Here is a 26,464-nt window from a genome sequence, read left to right as displayed (position 1 = left end):
TTTATGTCTTATCCCTTTCTAAATCAAACAAGATATGCAACCAGAAACTTGCTACTAACTTGGAGCATTGTGTGAATATTTATCTATATGTTCTCAAAGGAGGAGCAGAATTATTTTATTTTATTTGAACTCAAAACATAATTAGCTCCTTTCATAACTGAATGAGATGTAGCCTTCCTTGTCTTTATCTGTATTTTTCTTTATTCATTCATTGATTTACTTATAATACAATCTATGCCCACTAACCAAAAAGAACCAAGAACACATTCCTTGAACACGCCTAAGTTTCTCTCCAAGCACATTTCCCATGCATGCAATGGACCTCAGAGATACAGACAGGGTTTAATCAGAATATTTGATTCAGATGCCCCACGCATACTCATCATTGATCCAGACTTGGAATTCTGTGCTTCATTCAGTTATGCTGATCTTGAGTTACACATTCATTCACTAACAGTAAAATCACTATCCAAGAATTAGAGGGCATAAAGATCCTTGAAGATGTAACTATGTATGTAAGATTCATGTTCCTTAAGACTCAAGGACTGTCTGCCTCTGTAGTGAGCCTCAGCATTGCAAAGGTGAATTAATTCATTTCCACAAACTGCACCACCTCAATTCCATATCAGCCATTACTACGGTTGGGTTTTTCTCATTTAACGTCCATTTCTTTAAGACGGCACCATGATTATACCACAGCTATAGGCAAAATTTTCCATTTTCTTATGTTCTTCTCTCAGTTAGTTAACAGTCAATAACAATACCAATGGGAAAGTGTTTAAATCCACTATGGTACAAAAACGGCGTAGTAAGGCATTCTAAAAATCACAGAAAGACCTTTCAACTTTTTGTCCTAATGAATTTGGTTGTGCTGAAATGGATTAATCATAATTCTTAATTCATAACACATTTCTACCATTGGTCCATGCATAACCACTTTTGACTCATTTATGTATGTAGCCATTTATTCCTTTGAAATAATTCAATGAGGCCAGGTGAGGTGGCTCACGCCTGCAATCCTAGCACTTTGGGAGGCTGAGGCAGGCAGATCACAAGGTCAAGAGATCAAGATCATCCTGGCCAACAGGGTGAAACCCTGCCTCTACTAAAAATGCAAAAATTAGCTGCTGTGGTGGCATGTGCCTTTAGTCCCAGCTACTCCGGAGGCTGAGGCAGGAGAATCCCTTGAACCGGGAGGCAGAGGCTGCAGTGAGCTGAGATTGCACCACTGCACTCCAGCCTGGGTGATAAGAGTGAGACTCTGTCTCAAAAAAAAAAAAAAAAAAAAAGAAATAATTCAACAAATAAACATGATCATGTTTCCCAAGCAAGGACATAAAGTTTGATTTTTACTTACATCAATCTCTTCTCTCCTGATTCACAGAGATAAAAGGCAAGATCTTCACCAGAAGACTATAATTAAATCAGGTAGACTGTGTTCATTCTGCAGTATAAAAAGCAAATTTTAAAAAGAATCAAACACTCTATGATTAGCTCTTTAAAATCAATCAGAGTTGTGTAGTAAACAGCCATCAGCCTTGTTCTGTGCTCTATTCTGAACACTCGAGGAAACACTTCTTTCTATTTATTATCTTACAGAAATTGTTTTTGTCAAGATGAAGTATCTCTCACCATGAATTTTTGTGTTTTAGATAATATAATAATCACTAGTGAATCTAGTACCAAACTTGTTTAATGTTTGTTTACTGAAGTAAAATTCCATGAAAGATTGAATTAATCATGAGTGTGTCTCAATACAGATCTCATCGTTGCTCCACGCTCGCCTTCTCTCAATTACAGTTACTCAAGAAATTATTCATTTATGTGAATGTATTTCATTTTCCTTAATAAAATGAGCAATCAGCAACCTGCCTCAACACAGAACAAAAACAGTCTCATGCACAGATGACCATATGCTCCTTACCAAAGTGATAAGGGCCTTAATCACTACTAATTTACTGGGACTAAGAATCGCAAAATGGTTTTAATAATAACCCATGTTGCATTACATGCCCTAAGAGGTAAGTGTATGCACACCTTTCTTATTCTTCATTCATTGATAAAATTCTGTATTCATGCATTATAATAATGTAATTCGTACCCTCAAACCACAAAGGCCCATGAACAAAGTTCTGTAGACTCATTTCCGGCGAAGAATAAAGAGGTGACTTTCTGTGATGGACCTCAGAGTTGCAGACGGGTTTAATCAAAATCGTTCTTTCAGAAACCCCATGACATTCATCACTGGTCCATCATGTGCGTTTTTGTCATCTATTGATTAACCTATTGACTCACAAATAATGATGCAATCAAAAATCCCCAAAACAGGATCATTAAATTTTTGGCTCTTGGTCCATAGAGCTACAGACTACATTTCTAGGACAGTGACACTTAAAAGTGTACATGCGAATTGATCAACATCCCCGAATGCTACCAATTCACATTTAGCATCTGTTTTCATATAGCCCACTTCTATTTAATTCATCTATTGCCAAAAAAATAGATGAATAACAATGAAATTGCCATATTATATATTCTTATGGACTGCCCCAAAACAGATGCCAGCAGGATCTCTACCCATAAGGGAATGTGTAAAATAACCATGGCATAAAAAATAGTGTTGAGCTGCTCTGAGAATACATGAACTTTTGTCTTCTTTTATAATCACTTCAGTTGTGACAATCTAGAATAAATGTAATTCATGGTTCATTACACATTCCCATCATTGGTCCGTTTGGGGTGTTTTGTTTATTTCGTGTGTGTAGACATTGATTTCTTTGAAATCCTTTAGCTAACACTCAAGAGCAAACCATTCAAAGGACGAACACGAAACAAGGAACTTACTTACATTTGTCTCTATGCTCCTTACTCAGGATAATAATTCTTTTTTACATGATTGAATCAACTGGCCTATATCCACTCTGGAGAGAAAAGGGCAGATTTAGAATAGATTTAGGTTTTCTTAAACGGATGTTAGTCAAGCAGAACTAGATAACAATAATCCTTGGCTCCAAAATGCAACCTTTTTTCAGGCCAGTATTGAACTTTTAGTTTTAAATAGTATAACAGACACTATTGAGTTCATGACGTAGCCCAAGAATAAGATCTATAATGATTATGAATATTTGTGTATTATAAAGATCTGTTAAGTAGATGTTACTTAATGGATTTCTGGCTGATGCTAACACTTTCCCTTTTCTTAATTAAAAAATCAAATGATAAAAATTTAAAAATTGTCTCAACTGCAGATACAGTATGTTCCATATAACAGGATTTTACCTCAGATTAATAATGATACTTGTTTGATTGCCAGTATTAATATTTATAGTACTTTTTCATTTTTCTCAAAGAATAGTTCCATGAGTAGGCCTGTTCATCTTGTCTCCTGTATACATGTCTCTATTTATGCATTGAATTCACTTCAAATAGTACATTTCATGTCTTTGAACCACAAAAGTTCAAGAACAAGTTTTATTGAATTTTCCTAACTTCTGTTAGGTAATTTCTACAGAGAATTCTGGCTGATTCTCATTCAATAACTGATCTCAGAGTTAACAGAGGGCTTAATCAAAAGTGTTGATTCAGACACCTCCACCAGTACTCATCATTGATCCAGGCTAGGCAGTCCATTTCCTCATTCATTTATACCTTCTTCAACTGAAACATTCATGGCTTCAGGAATAATAATTATATGATCAATACCCTTTAATGACACAAAACTGAGAACAAAAGGCTTTAACAGGACCAAGATCTGTTCATTACTCCCTTTCACGCAGAGGAAATGAACTAGATCATATTTTGCGATGAACCTCACGTTCACACATAGAGATTCATCAGAGCCTTTGCTTCATTTAAATATCATACTTATGATTGGGGTCTACCAGCTTCTCTTCCACTTGATTTGTCTACTTATTAATTTGGATGCAAACCATGGACCTACCATGTAAGCCCACAATTGAGCAAATTAACATCTAACATCTTCCAAGGTAACTCTACCTCAAAAAGTCAACAACTTAAATGTCTGTCAGTGACGGAATATATTAAGCAACTATTATTAAGCGTTAAATGGGAGTTTAAGTTACTCTGACAATGTACGGCATGCGCCTCATTTATTTACCAATCGTCTTCAGTTGGGTTGGGTTGAATTAATCCTAAGTTTTTGTTCGTGACACATTAAAATCATAGGTCTGTGACCGGCATTTCCTTCTTTGAGGTGCGATTTAACAATCTGTTTTATCGAAATAATGTAGTGGGCTCCCATCAATGAGCACCGACCTAGCCCAAAACATGAACTTGATGTTTACTTACATCAGTCTTTCTGCTCATTAGACCACAAATAACAATAATGGTCTTCATGATTAGAGAATAATAACACCAGCTACATGGTTTTCATTCTATAGACACAAATAAAGCCTCTTTAAAAACATGTTATCATTTTTCTAAGAAACGAAATTACTACAACTTGGAAAGGCCCATGTATGTATTCGAAAAACAATGAAAGAGCCTGGAGTTTTTCCGAGAATATCCATCATGGAAAAAAACATGAAGTGGCATTCTCATATCGTAACATTTGCCCCTAATTGGTCCATGGTTTGCTGACTGTAAAATACAAACAGAGACGTAAAAGCACACCTGGTCCCTCATAGACAAAAGGCACCAGTATCTGTGCTGTCACAGCACCGGACCAGAACACTGAAGAATACTTACATCTGTCTAGAGTCACTGCCCTCCGGAAGAACAGACTAAGTTTCTTATTTTATTTGTTTAGTAAAAGTCCATTAAAAATTAGATTAGGGGGCTGGGCGCGGTGGCTGTAATCCCGGCACTTTGGGAGGCTGAGACGGGTGGATCACAAGGTCAAGAGATTGAGACCATCCTGGTCAACATGGTGAAACCCCATCTCTACTAAAAATACAAAAAAAAAAAAAATTAGCTGAGCATGGTGGCACATGCCTGCAATCCCAGCTACTCAGGAGGCTGAGGCAGGAGAATTGCCTGAACCCAGGAGGCGGAGGTTGCGGTGAGCCGAGATCGCGCCATTGCACTCCAGCCTGGGTAACAAGCGCGAAACTCCGTCTCAAAAAAAAATTAGATTAATACTCTCATCCTTGGTCTCTTCTTGGTCTCAAATAATTATTTAACCAATTATTTACATGACTAAAGATGCTTCGTTTTCTTAATAAAACAGCAACCCACCACCAAAACAAAACCTTTGACTCTTGCATACAAATGACCGTATGCCTTTTACCAGAAGGTACAAGCCTTGGATATAAATTTATTAGGAGCCTCAGATAAGTTTTAATAATAGTCCATGTTTCATTATACTCATTGATAAGTACATGACTTACGCTTTTTGTGTCACTCATTGATAAATTTTTTATTCACGGACTGATTTTATAACACAAATACAATCCATCCCCAAGAACCACAAAGCCCAAGGACAGGGCACCACAGTCTCGACTTCCCAGAAAAGGAATAATTACGTGTCTCTTTGTAATGGACCTCAGAGTTGCATATGGGTTTAATCAAAAATCCTGTTTCAGATACCCCATGGTACTCATCATTGGTCCAAGCACGTTTTTCTTCCTTTATATCTTCATCATTTATTATTCATTGGTTCATGAATAATAATTTAACCACACAATTCTAGGAATAAGATCTCCCATTAGTGGCTCTCTCCCTAACGACTAGATCTCCTTCTACAGCAGACAACATGGATGATTCATTGACATCCATGCTTCATAGCAAACCCTCATTCACCATTATTTCTTCTGTAGTCTTCTTTTATTCAATTTGCCCATGTTTTAAAGATAGTGCAATGAAAAGCGATGAAACCACCATCTTCCAACACCGACAACGTCTTCCGTATTCTCTCAGGCTGCCACACAAAGAGTTATCAGCCAGGATCCTACCAATTCGGAAAAGATTAAATCATCTGTGGTAGAAAATAAGATACAATGTTAAACAGTTGTGAATATGAATGGTCTAACTACTATATTTCTTATCACTTCAGTTGTGTCAAATTATATTAAACATATTTTCAGAAGACATTTGGTCCACGCCTGTGATTTTAATTGCTGTTATAGACATTGATTCCTATGAAATACCACTAAACACTCTTGAGCAAAGCAATCAAACCAAGGACATGCACTTGAGGTGTTACTTACATTAGTATCTATATTCTTTACCCCATGGAACTAACTGCCAAGATTTTGTTTCTTAGAAAATTAATTTCATCTATCCTGTGGCTGTTACGTGGAAGTAAAGTAGACTTATCCTAGAAGAAGAAGAAATAAAAGGCATCTTTATAGGAAAAGAAGTGAGATTGTCTCCACTTGCTGATGATATGATTTTATATACAGAATATCCAAACTACCTCACAAAAAAAGTTAGAATTGATAAATGATTTCAGCAAAATTGCAGGATACAAGATCATCAAAAAAATTCAGTAATGACTCTATACGATAATAGGTCATTAATTTAAAAGGAAATGAAGAAAATAAACCCATTTACAATAGCACCAAAAATACTGTCTAAATTTAACCAAGACAGTAAAATACCTGTACACTGAAAACTATAGAACGCTAGTTGAAAGAAATTGAAGAAAACACAGATAAATGGAAAGATACCTTGTGTTTATGGGTTGAAAGAATTAAGGCTGTTAAAATGTCTACACTACCTAAATCCATCTACATGTGCAATTCAATTCCCATTAAAATGCCAATGTCATTTTTCATAGAAAGATGAGGGAAAATCCTTAAATCCATATAGAACCACAAATGATACTGAATAGCCACATACATACACACAAAAGAAATATTGAGCAAAAGAAGAAAGCTCGAGGAATTCCAATCCTTGACTTTACAATATATTATAAAATGATTATAATCAAAACAGCATAATATCGGCCTAAAAACAGACACATCAGCCAATGGAGCAGAATTAAAAGTTCTTTCAAAAACTCACACATTTACAATCAATTGATTTGGGACAATGGTGCCAAGAGCACACAATGGGAAAAGGACCATTTAGTCAATAAATGGTGTTGGGTTATCAACAGGCAGAATGAAATTAGATCCTTATCTCACCCCATATACAAAAATCAACTCAAAATAGATTAAAAACTTCAACCTAAAACCTGAAACTGTAAAACCACCAGAGGAAAAGCTCCAAAACATTGGTCTAGACAATGAATTTTTAATATGATCCCAAAACACAGAGAACAAAAGTAAAAATGGACAAATAGAATGTCATCAAATTAGAAACCTTCTGCACAGCAAAGGAAACAATTAAGGAAATGAGGAGACCACTTCCAGATCAGGAAAAAGAACCTGCAAACTATATATCTGATAGGACTTAATATGCAAAATATGTAAGGAGCACAGACAAACTAATAGCAAGAACATCCAATTTAAAAATAGAAACAGGATGTGGATAGATATTTTCCCAAAGAAGACATACTAATGGCAGACAGATATATAAAAAAAATTCTCAGTCACTCTAATCACTAGAGAAACACAAATTACAACCACAATGAGACACCATCTCACATCTTTTAGAATAGCTTTCATCAAAAAGATGAAAGGTAACGAATGAGGCCAAGGATGCAGAGAAAAGGGAACTCCTCTATATTGCTGGTAGGAATGTAATTTAGTATAGCCATTGTGGTAAAAGTTATGGAGGGTCCTCAAAAAATAATAAAAATAGAATTACCATATTATCCAGCAATCCCGCCCAAAGAAACTGAAATCAAGATGTCAAGGGGATATCTGCACTCCTATGTCACTGCACCATTATTCACAGTCTCCAAGATATGGAACAAAATAACGTCCAGGAAGGGATGAATGAACAAAGAAAATGTGGACCATACACATAACGGAATACTATTCATCCTTCTAAAAGAAGAAAATTCTGTCGTTTGTGACTGTGTAGATGAACCTGGAGGACATAATGCTGAGTGAAATAAGCCAGGCACACAAGGACAAATATCACATATTCTCTGAGGTGAACACATAGAAGTAGTGATTAGGATGATGGTTAACAGAGAATGGGGTGGGAATAAGGGAGAATGGGGAGTTGTTGATCAAAAAGTACAAAGTCTCTGGTAGACAGGAGGAGTAAGTTTGACATCTGCCCCAAAGCAGGGTGAATATAGTCAATGATATTTCATTGACTATATTTGTGTATTTCAAAATAACTCAGAGTAAATTTCAGATGTCTCACAGTAAAATGATGGGCAAACAACAAAGTTGATGGGTATGTTAATTAGCTTGATTTAATGATTTTACATCATACATACATATCAAAACATACCATTGTGCCCCATAGATACATAAAATTATATTTTTTCATTTAAAATAATGTTGATATTAACTTTCAAAAAGAAAAGATCTAAAATTACTAATGCAAGCCTCCACCGTAGACAAAAAGAGTAAATTAAGTCCAAAGTAAGCAGAAGGAGGAAATAACAAAAACTAGAGCAGAAATCAATGAGACTGAAAACAGGAAATCAATAAAGAGCAATCAACAACAACCAAAAAAATGGGTTCTTTGGAAAGCTCAACAAAATCAAAAAACCTCTAGGTAGCTAACTAAGAAAAAAGGAAAAGTCACAGATTGCTAACATCAGAAAGAAGGAACATCACTACAGACTCCATGGACATTAAAAGGAATAATATAAGCAACTCCACGCCCACAGATTTGATGAAAGAAATGTACCAGTTCCTTGAAAGACACAATCTGCCAAAACTCGTACAAGAAGAAAAACGATTTGAATAGTCCTATATCTATTAAAGAAATTTAATCAATAATTATCGTTCCAAAACAGTGAACACCAGACACAGATGGATTTACTGGTTAATTCTTCCAAACACCCAGGAAGAAATTATATCAATTCTGTACCCTCTTTCAGAAGATAGATCTACTTTCTAACTCATTCCCAAAGGCCAGCTTTACCCTAATACCAAAACCATTAAAAAAAATTCAAAGAAAAAAAAACTATAGGCCAATATTTCTCATGAGCATATATGTTAAAATTCTCAAAAAAATACTACCACCACAACCAGGTAGAATTTGTAACATATATGCAAGTTTGGCTCAACATTTCAAAATCAATTAATTTAATCTATTACATCAACAAAGGAAAAAATACCACATGAGCATATCAATAAATATAAAAAAGCATTTGACAAAAATTCAACATCCATTTATGATTAAAAAATAAGGCCAAGTGCAGTGGCTCACACCTGTAATCTCAGCACTTTGCAAGATCAAGGTGGGTAGATCACTTGAGGCCAGGAGTTTGAGACCAGACTGGCCGACAGGGCAAAACCTCATCTGTTCTAAAAATACAAAAATGAGTTGGGCATGGTGGCACAGGCCTGTAATCCCAGGTACTTGAAAGGCTTAGGCAGGAGAATCGTTTGAACCTGGGAGGTGGAGGTTGCAGTGAGCTGAGATCACACCACTGCACTCCAGCCTGGGTGACAGAGTGAGACTCTGTCTCAAAAAATAAAAAATAAAATAAATAAACCCTCAGTAAGCTAGGAATCATGAAAAATTTCCTTAATCAAAAAAATACATACAAAAAATCTACAACTAACATTATATTTAATGGTAAGAAACTCAAATTTTTCCCATTAAGATCAAGAAGAAGGCAAAGATGTTCTCTCCCTACTGCCTTTGAATATCATACTGGAAGTTCTGGCTGACGCAATAAGACAAGAAAAGGAAATTAGAAGCATACTGATAGAGAAAGAAGCAATGAGACTGTCTCTGCAGGTGACGTGATCACCTATGCAGAAAATAAAATCGAGGAAAGAACTAACAACAATAAAAAACTTCACGGGACTAATAAGTGATCACAGTAAAACGGCAGGAGACAAGGCTGATATTCAAAAGTCAGTGCTCTCCAATATGCCAGTGATGAACAAGGGAAATTTTAAATTAAAAACAATACTATTTGCATGAGTACAACCGAAAATATAAAACAGGTATAATTGTAATAAATAACATGTGTAAATATTCTATTATATATTAGTATACATTACTACGTAATAGGAAGACAAAATACAATATGATAAAATAAAGGAATAAATCTAGCAAAACATTACAATACCTATATGAAGAAACCTACAAAACGCTAATGAATATAATCAAAGAAGAGTTACCATTTCTTCCCAGTTTGATTCAATGCAATCCCAATAAAAAACCCCAGCAAGTTACTTTGTGGATGTTGACCGAACTCTCCTAAAGTAGCCAACACAACATTGAAGGGAAGAACGAAGTTGGAGGACTGGCATTACCCATATTCAAAACTTACTACAAAGCTATAGTAATAGACAGTGTGCTACTGGCAAAAGAACAGAAAAACAGATCAACGGAACAGCATAGCCCATAAATAGAATCATGTAAATATTATCAACTGATCTTTGAACTTTAAAAATTTGTGCTCCATAAAGAAACTGTCAAGAAAATGAAAAGGCAAGCAGCAAATTAGGAGACACTATTTTCAAAAGACATACCAGATACAGGACTATTATACAAAATATAAAAGGACTCCTAAAACTCAACAATAGACTGGGCACAGTGACTCATGCCTGTAATTCCAGTGCTTTGGGAGGCCAAGGCGGGTGGGTCACAAAGGCAAGAGATCGAGACCATCCTGGCCAACACAGTAAGACCCCATCTCTATTAAAATACAAAAATTGGCTGGGTGTGTTGCTGAGCCCCTGTAGTCCCAGCTACTTGGGAGGCTGAGGCAGGAGAATCACTTGAACCCTAGAGGTGGAGGTTGCAGTGAGTTGAGATTGCACCACTGCACTCCAGCCGGGGTGACAGCAACAATAAAAATCATGACATTTCTAAGATAAACAAAGTTTACAGATTATCATTTTACAGTGAATCCAAACATCAAACACATGGATTCACTGCTTCTTAGCAATCCTATACTCATCACTGATTCGTTCTTGCTCCTTTACATTTTATTTATCCAGATTTTATTTTAATTTATTTAATTTCTATTTTTTTGATACAGAGTCTTGCCCAGGCTGGAGTACAGCAGCACAATCTCAGCTCACTACAGTCTCTGCCTCCCAGATTCAAGCGATTTGCCTGCCCCACACCCAGCTAATGTTTGTATTTTTAGTAGAGACAGGGTTTCACCATGTTGGCCAGGCTGGTCTCAAACTCTTGACCTCCCAAAGTGCTAGGATTACAGGTGTGAGCCACCATGACTGGCCTAATTTGTCCATATTTTAAATGTGGCACAGTAAATGACCGTGAACACACCATCTTACCCCACGATAGGAACACTGACAGTATAAACCGTTTTCTCACGTGCCGCCCTTAAAGATTCAAGAGATTAGGTCACTTAAGGAAATACGAATTAGCTGTAGTGCAAAAATCAAATGCAAGAGTCCTCATCTCTAAATGTCATTTAAATACCCTCTAACTTCTTTTCTTTAATGCTTTCAAAGAATATAATTTTGTTTTTGTTTACAAAACATTTCTATAACTGGGCAATGCACAGGGCTTTTCTACTTTATTTCAATATGTGCCTATTTATTTCTCTAAAATAATGAAAAACAAGAACAATCCCCCACAAATCAAGAATATAAAAATTAACTTAAATCCATTCCTACACTTTTACCCACAGAAGAGCGAGCCATAACTTTCACCACTGAAGAATAATTCAATCAGATATGGTGCATCTGTTGTGTAAACTAAGAGCAGATTTAAGAAAGAACAGCCTACATGCATTTAAATCATTCAGGGGACATCTGTGGAACTGTCCTAGATTAATCATAAACTCTCATTCATACCACACTGTAACCAGTGGCCCAAAATAGCCTGGAATATTATTTACTGATTTATCTGGCACCCAAAACAAGAATAAAAGCTACCACAAGTATCCATCTATGTGTTTTCTACCCACATGGTAAAAATCTAGAACCTTTTCCCCAATAATGGATCTCATTCATACTGTACGGAATTAGGTAAATTTAATCACTTTTTACGGCAAATTTTTACCATAGTCCATGATAGACTCTCCTTTATGTATTTCTTTATCCTTTTGTTGTTTTACTTATTCATTTATTAAGTATTCATGAATAATTATTTGTTTTTTCAGAGAAAACACGATATGATCAACCCATCAACAACCCAGAACTGTAATACAGTTAAACGCAACCACACACACAAACCTGACGCCATGTGGGAAGAGCCTAGTTTTAGGTCTTTTGTTTTTCTTTATCTTAGTATCAGTAAGATACAACAGGATAAATAATTCACACTTTTTTTAACACACACCCCTCTTCAGTCCATGTTGTTCCTCAGTGGTTCTCAACTAGGGACAATGTTGCCCCTACAGATGAAATTTGTCCAAGTCTACAGAAACGTTTGTCACACTAGGAGGAGGGTCAATACTGGCATCTACTGAGTAGAAGCCAATGAAGTTACTTCACATCCTGCAATAAAAAGACAACCCTGCACCATAGAGAATTACCCCAAATCAACAAACACTGCTTTACCTTCCTCAAGCAATTGAATACATTCACTCATGAGATCATCAGTATCTGTTAACACACGGACTGCATCAGAAATCTGAATGGCACTAACAGCTGTCCCTTGCTCATTACTCCCAGACTAGGTCATATTTTCTTTTGCTCAGTAACAAACAGCACCACCTAAATAATGCAGGACAAACCTCAATTTCTAGGTACTTATCTCTATATACATTCCTTACTCATATAGGTATCAGATTTCATCAATTTATGTTGAAACTGAGTGCTTCAGAAGCATATTAATAATAAATACGTTATACATTTTCATAATTAGGCCACATATGGCTCTACTTGTCTTTCCTTATTTACATATTGGTTTCATGATTCATTTATTAATTCTCTTCTAGTAATACAATCCATACCTATGAACCTCAAAAGCTTAAGAACAAAACCCCAAATAATTCTAACTTCTACTGTAATATCATTTACCATATATGTGTTAACTAGGTCTCTTCTTATAATGGACCTCAGAGTTATGGGGTTTAATCAAAATCATTGACTCAGACACCCCAGAATACTCATCATTGGTCTAGTCCTAGCATTCCTTTTTTATTCATTCATTCATACCTTTATTTGCTTCACTCATTGAGTCACTAATAATAAAGCCAATAGACACAAATCAAAAAAATCTAAGAACAAGATCCTTGAATATTATTGAGATCTATAAGCTTATTCTCCATAGAAGTGATACTACATTTTTTAGAATGAAGCTCAGCGTTATACAATTAAGTACACTTCCTTGCTTCATACCAATCTCATGTTAGCATTTCATCCACACTTCCTTTAATTTGTTCATATTTTAAAGATAGTATGAGGTAGCCAGCCTCCGAAATGCCTCCCAAGGCCCATACCTCCTGGCATGCATAGTCTTGTGTAGCTTCTTTCCATATTAAATCATGATCACCGATATTACCAATAGAATAATGTGAAAATGATGGTGTGTGACTTCAGAGCTAGATTATAAAATACATTGAAGGTTCCACCTTTCTCTGTCTTAGATTGATTACACTAGGGGATGTCAGCTGCCATGTTGTGAGGATACTCAAGCAGTCCTAAGGAAGGAAGAGTTCATTTGTGAAGACACCGACTGTGCAGCCATGTGAGTGGAGCAGACCCTCTAGTAGAGTCAAGCTTTAAGATAACTGCAACTCCACCTGACATCTGTCCTGGAACTTCACAAGAGACCCCAAGCCAAAACTGCCCCCAGTAAGCCTCTCCTGGATTCCTGCCACATAGAAACCATGAGAAGTAACAAACGATTATTCTTGTTTTAAGCCATTAAATTGTTCAACAATTCATTACACAGCAACAGATAATCATAGAATAGAATAACAACTGTGAACCCCCATCTTAACTGACACCATCTTCCTCTTCCTATCTGCCTACAGGAGTGAAGAGCCTTGATCTTTTACATTAAAGAAAATGTGTGTAAATCAACCATGGCACGAAATAAAATGCAAAGTAAATAAACGCCCTCCATCATTTGCAATGGGCTTCAGTTAGGCTGAATTAGACGAATCATAAACTTTGGTTCATCTCCATTATTGGTCCTTCCACGGTTTGCTTTTTATGTATGTATATATTTACCCGTTTATTCTTCTCATATAATTTAGTGATGAACAAGCCACAGAAACCCAGGACATGAATTTTGACTATTATCTACAACGGTCTCTGACCTCCTTACCCACAGAGGTAAAACACCAGTATCTTTATTGTTATTGAATAATTAGCTGTAGCATGCTCATTGTGTCAAGGAAAATATATATTTTAGAAAGAATCAAACAGCAAAGACTTAACTTCTTTTAACGGACCTGAGTCATGAGGGATTAGATTAATGATAAACCTGGGTTCCTTACACATTCTCCTTATTGACTCAAGGGTAACCATACCTGTTATGTATGGATTTACTGTTTAATTTTTAACATATGAACCCTTAAATCCATCCAATGCAGAAGTAATAAGTGCAACCATTACCACTCTCCATCTGTATAGAGCCTAGCCACATACACACCCAAACCTCATTTATCTTTCTTAAGGGACCATATTTGAGCATTGCTGAGAGTGTGTCAAGAAACAGTGATCCAAGATTTACCTTAATTTAAGCATTTACTGACTCACGTATGTTCTTTCTTTTATTTACCCCCAAAATAACTTGATCATTTGCTCATTTTTTTAAAAAGAGAATAAAACCAAACAGTAATCCAAAAGTAAAATACCATTTCATGCAACTGTTGACATGCACTTTATCCAAAGTGGGATCCACGTAGATTTCTTTTTTTTTTTTTTTAATCTGTAAAAGTAGGTTGTTATCTTTGCTTGATGACACACTGGCCAATCCTCCATATTTTCTTAAATAATTGAAACACAAACTCATTTATTCATTCACTTTTTGCAATACATCAAAATGAATAAAAGCCACAACACTGGACGAGAACACTGACTAATACCTGTTTGTATGTTCACTGTCCGAAGATGTAAATGGCTAGATCATTATTGTTTTCTTAAATAATATTCAGCGAACAGAATTACATTAACAACACCTATGATCATATTCTCAGTATTAGTCCACACCTGGCCTTCTTTCAATTAGGCAATTATTGGAACAATTACTTTTCATGTAAATGATTTGTTTCTTTTCTAAATTAAACTGACAACCAGCTACCCAACATCAATCCAAAATTACAACAGGGACTGTCATGAAATTAGATGTGTCTTTTATGAAAAACAGTAAGGTAGACTTAACCTATGTTATAAAACTCAGTGCCTCCGAAAATAACAGTAATTAATAATAATCCTTGTTTCGTTACAGGCTTGCGTAATTAGCTGTCATTAATTTCTCCATCTTTATTTCCTCTTGCATTGCTTCACTTTCAGGCAATTCGCCAACAGGAAGAACTGAGAACCAGATCTTTGGCTTTTCCTAACTTTTACTGTAAGCCCGTTCCCCACAGAAGAAATAACTAGTTTCTTTTTTCTAATAAACCTCTACAGAATCTAATCAAAATCTTTTATTCCTACAGCTCAGAATACTAATGACTGGCTATACTCAAAACACTTTATGCATTATTTCTATATTCATTGAGTCATTAATAATATTATAATCAATCCTCATGAGTCCAGAAGCTCAAGAACATGTGGAATACTAATAGTTGTCCATATGTCCACTGACCACAGAGACAGACACGTGCACACACACACACACACACACATACGTGAGTATATGTGTGGGTATATGCATATATGTATACAGACACAGATACATATCTATATATGCACTTTTTGCACATATAAACTAATCAGCATCCTTGTTTCATGTCAGCTCCATGCTACTCACTGGCCCACACCTGGCCCTCTTTCAGGTAACAAAGATGGTGCAATAAATCACCAAGGAATCATAACCTTACTGCTCATCTAGAACACTGACAATATTGTCCATCTTCCTATGTGCTCCCCGCTCAAGGAGCTAGAAGCCTACATCTTTATCAATGGAGAGGGACTTGAGTCACAACACAGAAACAAAGCAGAGTTTGAATCATCTCTGGAAACGAATGAAACAGCCTGCGTCTTTTTCACTGAAGTTTACTGGTACTGAGTCATATTAACCGTAAATCCCAGTTCTGAACATACCCTCATCCCTGGTCCATGCTGGTGTTACCTCGTTTTCTTTAGGAATATATCCAGTTATTCGGGCAACTTCCCAGTCCAGGAACGGTAAACGGTAGCTGCTACTTACATTAGTGTCTTCTGTCCTTACCCACGGAGGTACAAGCCAAGATCTTTATCATTAGAGAATGACTACATCAGTTCTTCACCGTGGTGTGCTCACTTGGTCAAGTAAAACACACACTTCCAAAGGAAGGGAAGACCCTGCAGTTAGATATTTTTAATGAAAACCTGTTTTGCAGTATTAGATTCATCTTAAACTTGCGCCACCTCATCATTGCCCAAAAGCGGCACTCCTTATTTATTGACTTGGGTACTTTTGGCTTTTAAATAGTACAGTGAATGTCCACATGAGAATAAGAGTTATATCTACCACAAATATCTGTCTACACACTCCCTATCCATAAATTCAACAGATAGGTGATCACTTACAGTGGATCTCACTTGTGTAAAATTCGATAGATGTAAACCTTTGTTTTATGGTATTTTATGCAAAATCTTTCGGATTTACTTGTCTAGTGATTCACTTATTAATTCATGTATATAATTAAGCGTGGAATAGATTACATATCTGTTTTTCTAAAGACTTACTCCATGGAAATTTCAGTGTGCTTTACCCAAAGGAGGGGCAACCTGGAGCTCTGTGTATCTGGACAACATTGGAGGATAACCGGAGTAATCATTACCTTTGGTTCCTAACACGTGTTCTTCATTGGCCCATGCTCGGCCTTCTCTTAAATAATTGATCTAGATATAAATAACCTCCTTTATTCTCTTAGAACAGCATCTCAATGACAACGAACTCCAAGACACAGGAGAAGAACTGTCGATATCTGTCTACACGTTCATTCATAGACCATAACCACAGCCAACAAAATCCTCTTTTTATTTTCTTAAAAAGATTTACAAGAAAAAAAAAACAAGCCCATTCAAAAGTGGGCAAAGGATATGAACAGACACTTCACAAAACAAGACATACATGAGACCAAGAAACATATGAAAAATGCTCACCATCACTGGTCATTAGAGAAATGCAAATCAAAACCACACTGAGATACCATCTCATGCCAGTTAGAATGGCCATCATTAAAAAATCTGGAGACAACAGATGCTGGAGAGGATGTGGAGAAATAGCAACACTTTTACACTGCTGGTGGGAGTGTAAATTAGTTCAACCATTGTGGAAGAAAGTGTGGCGATTCCTCAAGGACCTAGAAACAGAAATTCCATTTGACCCAGCAATCCCATTACTAGGTATGTATCCAAAGGACTATAAACCATTCTACTATAAGGACACATGCACACAAATGTTCATTGCAGCACTGTTTACAATAGCAAAGACTTGGAACCAACCCAAATGCCCATCGATGATAGACTGGACAGGGAAAATATAGCACATATACACCATGGAATACTATGCAGCCATAAAAAACGATGAGTTTGTGTCCTTTGTAGGGACATGGATGCACCTGGAAACCACCATTCTCAGCAAACTGACACAAGAGCAGAAAATCAAACACCGCATGTTCTCACTCATAGGCAGGTGTTGAACAATGAGAACATATGGACACAGGGAGGGGAGCATCACACACTGGGGTCTGTCGTGGGGCAATAGCGGAGGGACAGCAGGGGGCGGGGAGTTGGGGAGAGATAGCACAGGGAGAAATGCCAGATATAGGTGATGGATAGGGAGGCAGCAAATCACACTGCCATGTGTGTATCTATGCAACTATCTTGCATGTTCTTCACATGTACCCCAAAACCGAAAATGCAATAAATAAATAAATAAATAAAACTCACTAAATAATGTTGGATTAATTATAACCCTGGTCATATGACACATTCTCCATATTGCCTCATGTTTGGCCCTCTCTCAGTAAAATATACAGTAAACCCACCAGCAGCCCAGAACTGGAATGTTCTATGATCTGTCTATGAACTTAACCCAAGTTAACCCAAGACGGAAGCACCTAGATCCCACTTTCTCTATATGGCCATCAGCAGGGTAGAGCGGGATTAGTCATTAGCTTTATTCCACATCACATGCTCCACACTGTCCAGAGTCGGCCCTTGAGATATAATCATATTCATTCAACTTAAAAAACAATATGTAATTACCACAGATCCTAGACTCTACATGTGAACACAGAACAAGACAAAACAACCCACATGCCCATTACCCATAGAAATAACTGACTCTATCCCTTGCCATTTTTTGTTGTTTTTTATAAAATTAAATGGATATGATTAGATCAGTCATAGCTGGTGTCATGTAACACATCCTCAACTCGGCACATGCTTGCTCCTTTTCTATTACAGTCATGTAATCTTTTGTTTTTGTAAATACTTTCCCTTCTTAATAAGCTGACAACAAGCAACCTCTTGTGGATCCAGAACACGTCTGCCTATGTGCTTCTATGTGTCCGGAGCGCCTATGTACTCCAAATGACAGCTTTTGCCTACGTATTATATTGAAATTACACATTACACAAATATATTACTGATAATACTTGTTTCATGACATGCTGTCATAAAGGGCCCACATATGACAACCTTTACCTTCACTTACACATTTCTTTATTATTGCATTCATTGATTCACTTACAGTCCCTACCCAGGAACCATCGAAGCCCAAGAACCTGAACTTCTACTCCAAACTTCATTCCCTTAGAGAGAATAACTAGGTCTCTTTTTGATGGACTTTAGAGTTTAGGATTTAATCAAAATGAATGACTTATATGCCTCAGAATTACTCATCATTGATCCAAGCTTGACATTTTTCCTCATGTATTTAATTTTACACTGTTTACTGATTATACATATTATTTCATTTATGGTTTCACCAACAAAATAATTTAATATCTATGAATCATAAACATCCAAGAACAAGACCTTTGACTGCTATTCCAGGCTCATTTCCCACAGAGCTGGTACATAAGATCTCTTTTTAATTGGGCCTCAGATTGTACCTGTAGATTAATCAGTAACCTTGCTTCCTACCCATCCCGTGTGTCCTGCTCTTTCCTCACTCATCTTTCACTTAATTTCCTTGTAACTTAAAGGCAGTTCAATGAACAGCCTATCATCTCATTCCAAGACCAGAACACTTGCAATTTGTCCCACATTTGTAGGTGCTCCCTCCTCAGCAATTTAAAAGCTTAGATCTTTAGCAAGAGAGGAATCTTCTTAAAATATGGTGCACAATAGAGTAGACTATAAATCAACTGTGAAAATGAATACAACCCCCTCCGATTTTGTTTGTAAGGGATTTCAGTTGTACTAAAATGAATTCATCTTAACCCATGGTTCATTACATATTCCCAATTTCAGTTGTACTAAAATGAATTCATCTTAACCCATGGTTCATTACATATTCCCAATATTGCTCCATGCATGGCATTCTTTCATTTGTTTTGATTTTATTACTGCATTTTTTTAATTGACAGATCAAATTATGTGTATTTATCATGTACGACATGATGTGTTGAAGTATATACATTGTTGGATTGCTAGCTGATTAATATACCCATTACCTCCCATAGTTGTCGTTTTTGTGGTGAGAACACTTAACATCCATTCTCTCAGCATTTTGTTTTTTGTTTTTTTTTTTGCTATGGAGTCTCACACTGTCACCCGGGCTGAAGTGCAGTGGTGAGATCTCAGCTCAATGCAACCTCTACCTCCTGGGTTCAAGCAATCCTCCTGTCTCAGCCTCCCAAGTAGCTGGAATTACAGGTGCCCACCACCATGCCTGGCTAATTTTTTGTATTTTTAGTAGAGATGGGTTTTTGCTATGTTGGCCAGGCTGGTCTTGAATGCCTGACCTCGTGATCCACCGGTCTCAGCTTCCCAAAGTGCTGGGATTACAGGCGCGAGCCACCGCGCCCAGCCAGCATGTTCAATTCTATTTTTGTTTGTGGTAGCTATTCATTCCTTTGAATTAATTCCATGGACAACATGAACAGCCCCCTTCAAAGCAAGAACAAGAACTCTGCTACTTACACGTGCCTCTCTGCTCCTTATCCACTTACACGTCAGCCAACATCTCCATCGCTGTATTACGAATAAGTCAGATCTGGCATATTGAATATGTGGGGTAAAAACCAGATTTTAGAAAAGTCAAGAAGCAGCACAGATTTAGATTTTTTTTAAAGGGACCTAAATCCTGTTGTGCCAAATTTTTAAAAAACTCCAGCTTTAGTCAAATTCCCACCATCAGCCCAAGAATGCCACTGAGTTGATTTATTGTCTTTGTTGATCACTAATGTAGGCAAATAGAGTGAAATTCCTGAACCTACACCTAAGAAAATAATAAAGTCTATGCATATTCCAAATCCTGTCACTGAAGCCCACCCACCCAGGTGAGAACCAAGGTGATCTTTTTTATCGGTCTTTCTTGATTAGAATTGGATATATTTATGTTCCCACTTCTTAACACATTTTCACCAACGGTCTGTGATTGATCTTAACTTATGAACCTATTCATTTCTTTGTTTGTGTTATATTCACTAATGGAATAATTTATTAGTATTTTTATTTTCTTCAAAAAAAATGCAAAATGGCCTAAAATATTATTACAAGTAACTGACTCCATGCTATTTATCCACAGTGAGCAGAACCCCATTACCCTTTTATTTATATGGACATTTGAAATGATAAAGTAACCTTATTCATCTATGTTTGTCTTCATTTAAATAATCCCTTTCACACAATCAGTAGAACTGCTATACTCCAACAACCAAGCTAAGAATGAAATCAAGAACTTTTGATTCTTATATAGCAACTGCAACAACAACAAAAATGCTTAGGAATATACCTAACCAAAGAGGTGAAAGATCTCTACAGGGAAACCTACAAAACACTGCTGAAAGGAATCATAGATGACACAGGCAAATGGAAACACATCCCATGTTCATAGATAGAGTCAATATTGTGAAAATGACCATAATGCCAAAAACAATCTACAGATTCAATGCAATTCCCACCCAAATACCATCATCATTCTTCGCAGAACTAGAAAAAACAATCCTAAAATTCATATGAAATCAAAAAAGAGGCCACATAGCCAAAGCAATACTAAGCATAAAGAACAAATCTGGAGGTATTACATTGCCCAACGTCAAACTATAGTACAAGGCTATAGTCACCAAAATAGCATGATACTCATAAAAATAGGCATGTAGACCAATGGAAAAGAATAGAGAACCCAGAAATAAAGCCAAATATTTACAGTCAACTGATATTCAACAAAGCAAAACAAAAACATAAAGTGGGGAAAGGACACCCTATTCAACAAATGCTGCTGGGATAATTGGCAAGCCACATGTAGAAAAATAAAACTGGATCGTCATCTCTTACACCTTAAACAAAAGTCAACTCAAAAGGGATCAAAGACTTAAAATCTAAGACCAGAAATCATAAAAACTCTACAATATAACATTGGAAAAACTCTTCTAGATATTGGCTTAGGCAAAGAGTTTATGACCAAGAATGCAAAGCAAATGCAACAAAAACAAAAATAAATAGATGGGACCTAGTGAAACTGAAACGCTTCAGCACAGCAAAAAAGTAATCAGCAAGGTAAGCAGACACCCCTCAGAGTAGGAGAAAATATTTGCAAACCATGATCTGACAAAGGACTAATATTCAGAATCTACAAGGAACCCAAACAAATCAGCAAAAAATTAGAAATAATCTATCAAAAAGTGGGTAAAGGACATGAATAGACAATTCCGCAAAAAAGATATACAAATGGCCAGCAAACATGAAAAAATGCTAATTATCAGAGAAATGCAAATTAAAACCACGATGGGATGCCACCTTACTCCCGCAAAAATGGCCATAATTAAAAAATTAAAAAGTAACCAATGTTGGCATGGATGTGGTGCAAAGGAGACACTTCCACACTGCTGCTGGGAATGGAAAGCAGTACAACCACTATGGAAAACAGTATGAAGATTCCTTAAAGAGTTCAAAGCAAAACTACCATTTAACCCAGCAATCCCACTACTGGGTGTCCACCCAGAGGAAAGGAAGTCATTCTACGAAAAAGACACTGGCACGTGCATGTTCATAGCAGCACGATTCACAACTGCAAGGATATGGAACCAGCCTACATGCCCATGAGCCCACGAGTGGATAAGGAAAATGTGTTGTATGTATGCATGTATATATTGCGTATGTATATATATGTGCAGAAAATGTGTTGTGTATATACAAATACATGTGTGTGTATAAATATATACTGCACAATATTACTCTGCCATAAAAAGGAACAAAATAATGGCATTCACAGCTACCCAGATGGAGCCGAAGGCCATTGTTCCACGTGAATTAACTTGGGAATAAAACCAAACATCATCTGTTCTTACTTATAAGTGGGAGCTAAGCTATGAGGCTGCCTAGGCATAATAACGACATGATGAACTTTGAGAACTTGGGGGAAAGGTTTGTAGGGGTGAGGAATAAAAGACTCTACATTGGGTCCGGTGTACACTGCCCAGGTAACAGGTGCACCGCAATCTTTGAAATCACCCCTGAAGAACTTACCCATGTAATCAAAACCCACCTGTTCCCCCAAAATTATTGAAATAAAAATAGAAAATTTTAAAATCGCAGTGATTAAATATATAGTACAATAATCGTTAGCTACATCACTGACATTTTTATCATTTTATTATTATACTTATCATTCTGTCATTGCTATGATGGAAGCGTTGCTGATGCTACAGATGATAAAAAAGTGTTCACAACAAAAATTGTGAACCTGCATACTCCGAATGAGAGCTCGAAATAACACTAACATCTGCCCATAAGCTCAACGGATGGCCCCTGCTTGATCTTTCAGGTAGGCGGTTTTGTAAGCAATTAATTATGTTTCCTTTTTTTCCCTTTTCATATTAAAATACGGAACAAGATTTACAGCTGCCAACCCAGAAACATACATCTGTCCACACATTCCTAACCAATGTGGTAACAGCCTTTTACTATTTACTTACGAGAACTCAGCTTCTCAGAAATATTTAATAATAATATGTATCTCATTACGTTCTCCCATAACTGGTGCATATCCAGCCCTCTTAGCTGGATTCATTGGTGCGTGTCTTTATTTACTCATGCACTGATTTACTACTAATAATAGGATTCATATCAGAGCTGCAAAATCCCAAGCACAAGATGCTTACATTCCTCACTGCAGCTAAAAGCTCATGTCCCACTGAGGCAGTGAGTTAGATTTGTTTTTATAATGGACCTCAGAGTCATATAGTTTAATCAACATCCTTGATTCAAGCACCCTAGAGTACTTATCAATGGTTTAGTTTTGAGACTTTTATTTATTTATACATTTGCTTATTGATTTAATTCATTAATTGACTAAAAATCACTATGAATATTCATGAATCGCAACAAATCAAAAATAAGATATATGAATATTATAACTGGGATATGTAGGCTAATTTCTCCAAGAGCTAATCCACTGACTCTCCCTCTACAGTGGAGCTCCCTGTTGCACATATGGAGCAACCGACATCCTTATGCAGTCCCATGCTCGACCTCAGCCCCATGCTCGACATCAGCCCCAAGCTCGCCGTCAGCCCCACGCTCGACGTCAGCCCCACGCTCGACGTCAGCCCCACGCTCGCCGTCAGCCCCACGCTCGCCGTCAGCCCCACGCTCGCCGTCAGCCCCAAGCTCGACGTCAGCCCCACGCTCGACGTCAGCCCCACGCTCGACGTCAGCCCCACGCTCGACGTCAGCCCCACGCTCTGACGTCAGCCCCATGCTCGATGGCAGCCCCATGCTCGACGTCAGCCCCACGCTCGACGTCAGCCCCACGCTCTGACGTCAGCCCCACGCTCGACGTCAGCCCCATGCTCGACGTCAGCCCCATGCTCGATGTGGCCCATGTAGGGTCCTCTCTCTTTAGCCTTTCCTCAACTTTGTCAAATTTTAAATATTTAATAAAGAACATAAAGGAACCTCTTGTTTTACTTCACTGACAATACTTTTTTCCCCTTCCTTGTGTTTTCTCTGTCGATAGCTTAGAAACCTAAATCTTTATCAATGGCAGAATGTATACATTAAGAGTGGTAAAAAATGAAATATTAAACAAATGTAAACTGAATGAAGCACCCTCTTCCATTTTTTATGGAACCCACTCGTTCGGAATTATATTGATCTTAAACTTTACTTCAGGGTATATTTTCACCAATGTTCATTCTTTTTTAAGTTTTATTTATTTTTAAAATAAAATAAAATTTTGTTTGACAAATCATTCTTGACCCTCTTTATGTATTCATCTATTTGCTTATTTACTAGTTAGTAATAGATTAATTTAACCTTATACCCATCTTCTGAAAAAAAATTAAGGATAAATCTGCAAGCATCCAAAACTTAATATAACATGAATCCATCTGTGAACATTAAGCAGTTAGGAGCCTAGATATTATATCTTTTACATGGACATCAGCTGTATAGAAATTACTTTATCCTAAAACTTTATAATTTATATCCATCACTGGTCTGTCATTTGTTCTCTTTTAACTAATTATGACATGAACTTACTCATTCGTTCCCTTACAATCCATAGCTGAGAATTCAAAGAAACTGTTAAAAGCTCTGAATAAGGCCGGGCGTGGCGGCTCACGCCTGTGATCCCAGCACTTTGGGAGGCCGAGGCGGGTGGATCACGAGGTCGAGAGATCGAGACCATCCTGGTCAACATGGTGAAACCCAGTCTCTACTAAAAATACAAAAATTAGCTGGGCATGGTGGCGCGTGCCTGTAATCCCAGCTACTCGGGAGGCTGAGGCAGGAGAATTGCCTGAACCCAGAAGGCAGAGGTTGCAGTGAGCCGAGATCGCACCATTGCACTCCAGCCTGGGTAACAAGAGCGAAACTCCGTCTCAAAAAAAAAAAAAAGAAAACTCTGAATAAAACTAACATCACGCCATTGCACCCCAGCCTAAGCAACAAGAGTGAAACTTCATCTCAAAAGAAAAGGAAACAGAAAGAAAATTCTGAAAAGTCCTCGCAAAACAAATAAACATGACTGACTACAGATCACTGATGGAACAATAACGAGAGCATTTGAAATATTGCATCAATTACCAAAATGTGACACAAAGACACAAAGTGAGCTGTAAAATACTTTGTTTTTTACACATTAAAAGTCTGTGGCAAAAAAAAAAAAGAAAAAAACAGTCACATCTGTCAATCTGCCCATTACCCAGAGATAAGCGACTAGATCTTCCTTCTCATTGTTGTTCAATGAACTCAATGACTGGAACCGATTAAGAGTAATTCTTAGCACCTGACACATTCTCAGCACTGGTCCTCTTCCATTTTCTTATTTATATAAAAATCTCTCCCTTCTCAGTAAGAGCCGCCATCCACCCCTGTGCTTGTGTGCACTGTATTGACATCAATGCTTCAAAAACATAATATTCCATTGGTTCATGCTTTGCTTTCTTTTTTTAGTCACTTATGCATTTGTTTAATAAGTTTGTTTATACATTTGTTCCATTTGTTTAGTGATTTACTGATCAATTCACTTATTAATACTAATGTAATCAATGCCGTGAGCTATAAAAGGTTAAGATCAAGACTCTGCAGTTCCTATTCCCTAACTACAGGCCCATCTATAAAGGTGAGAGACTGGGTGTCTCTTACAGTGGACTTCAGTGGGGCCCTACGTCGGTTAATCCTGCCCTCACTCAGCACTCACCATGCTTAACCCTCTTCCATTTGGTCAGCTACTTAATCAGGTATTTGTTAATGTTCGTAATTTTCTTTGAAACAAAAAAACTGAAGACTAGCAAGACACCACCAACAAAACAGAACAGCATCGATTACTACTACATGATCTTTTCCTATCTTCCTTACCTCAATGAACTAGCCTCCCTTACCTAAAAGAATTAACCATTAAACCACAGCCATTATTTTTATGGGTTTTGGTGCTTAATAAAATCTACTTATAATAGGCCAGACACATGGCTCATGCACTTTGGGAGGCCATGGCGGGTGGATAGCTTGAGCCCAGGAGTTTGAGACCAGCCTAGGCCAACATGATGAAACCTTGTCTCTACAAAAAAGACCAAAAAAAAAAAAAAAACCAGCCAGGCATGGTGGCATGTGGCTGTGGTCCTATATCCTAGGGAGGCTGAGGCAGGAGCATTGCTTAAGCCTGGAGATTGAGGTTGAGGTAAATTGTGACTGCACCACTGCACCGCAGCTTG

The 26,464-nt window shown here is 37.1% G+C and overlaps 6 non-coding genes and 2 pseudogenes across 55 annotated transcripts in view; all 8 read right to left on the bottom strand.

Moving 5' to 3' along the window:
- LOC144577477 (uncharacterized) overlaps positions 1–26,464 on the bottom strand; it is a 117,876-nt gene that overhangs the window by 86,902 nt on the left and 4,510 nt on the right. For 24 of the 50 annotated variants that reach the window (XR_013521545.1, XR_013521569.1, XR_013521546.1 and 21 more), the window contains exons 1-3: positions 4,708–5,569; positions 2,849–2,921; positions 1,358–1,444 (exon numbers count right to left, since the gene is read on the bottom strand). This is a non-coding gene — a transcript (uncharacterized LOC144577477). Of the gene's footprint in view, positions 1–1,357; positions 1,445–2,844; positions 2,922–3,279; positions 3,614–4,707; positions 5,570–5,760; positions 5,936–6,167; positions 6,278–12,309; positions 12,513–12,992; positions 13,094–26,464 lie in introns of those variants that run through there. The other 26 variants (XR_013521574.1, XR_013521564.1, XR_013521568.1 and 23 more) reach the window with 8 other exon arrangements.
- On the bottom strand, positions 317–393 carry LOC118145348 (small nucleolar RNA SNORD113/SNORD114 family; annotated as a pseudogene).
- LOC118145357 (small nucleolar RNA SNORD113/SNORD114 family) lies at positions 2,178–2,252 on the bottom strand. The gene has a single exon (XR_004730478.1). It is a non-coding gene; the product is annotated as a small nucleolar RNA SNORD113/SNORD114 family (small nucleolar RNA).
- On the bottom strand, positions 3,539–3,615 carry LOC118145364 (small nucleolar RNA SNORD113/SNORD114 family; annotated as a pseudogene).
- Positions 5,497–5,571, bottom strand: LOC118145353 (small nucleolar RNA SNORD113/SNORD114 family). The gene has a single exon (XR_004730473.1). It is a non-coding gene; the product is annotated as a small nucleolar RNA SNORD113/SNORD114 family (small nucleolar RNA).
- On the bottom strand, positions 13,024–13,095 carry LOC118145359 (small nucleolar RNA SNORD113/SNORD114 family). The gene has a single exon (XR_004730479.1). It is a non-coding gene; the product is annotated as a small nucleolar RNA SNORD113/SNORD114 family (small nucleolar RNA).
- LOC118145362 (small nucleolar RNA SNORD113/SNORD114 family) lies at positions 18,922–18,993 on the bottom strand. Its single transcript, XR_004730481.1, has one exon. It is a non-coding gene; the product is annotated as a small nucleolar RNA SNORD113/SNORD114 family (small nucleolar RNA).
- LOC118145368 (small nucleolar RNA SNORD113/SNORD114 family) lies at positions 23,473–23,544 on the bottom strand. The gene has a single exon (XR_004730486.1). It is a non-coding gene; the product is annotated as a small nucleolar RNA SNORD113/SNORD114 family (small nucleolar RNA).

This window comes from Callithrix jacchus, chromosome 8 (genome assembly GCF_049354715.1).
Source record: "Callithrix jacchus isolate 240 chromosome 8, calJac240_pri, whole genome shotgun sequence".
In the NCBI taxonomy this organism is placed as follows: Eukaryota; Metazoa; Chordata; class Mammalia; order Primates; family Cebidae; genus Callithrix; species Callithrix jacchus.
This window is presented reverse-complemented; position numbering and strand designations above follow the sequence as displayed.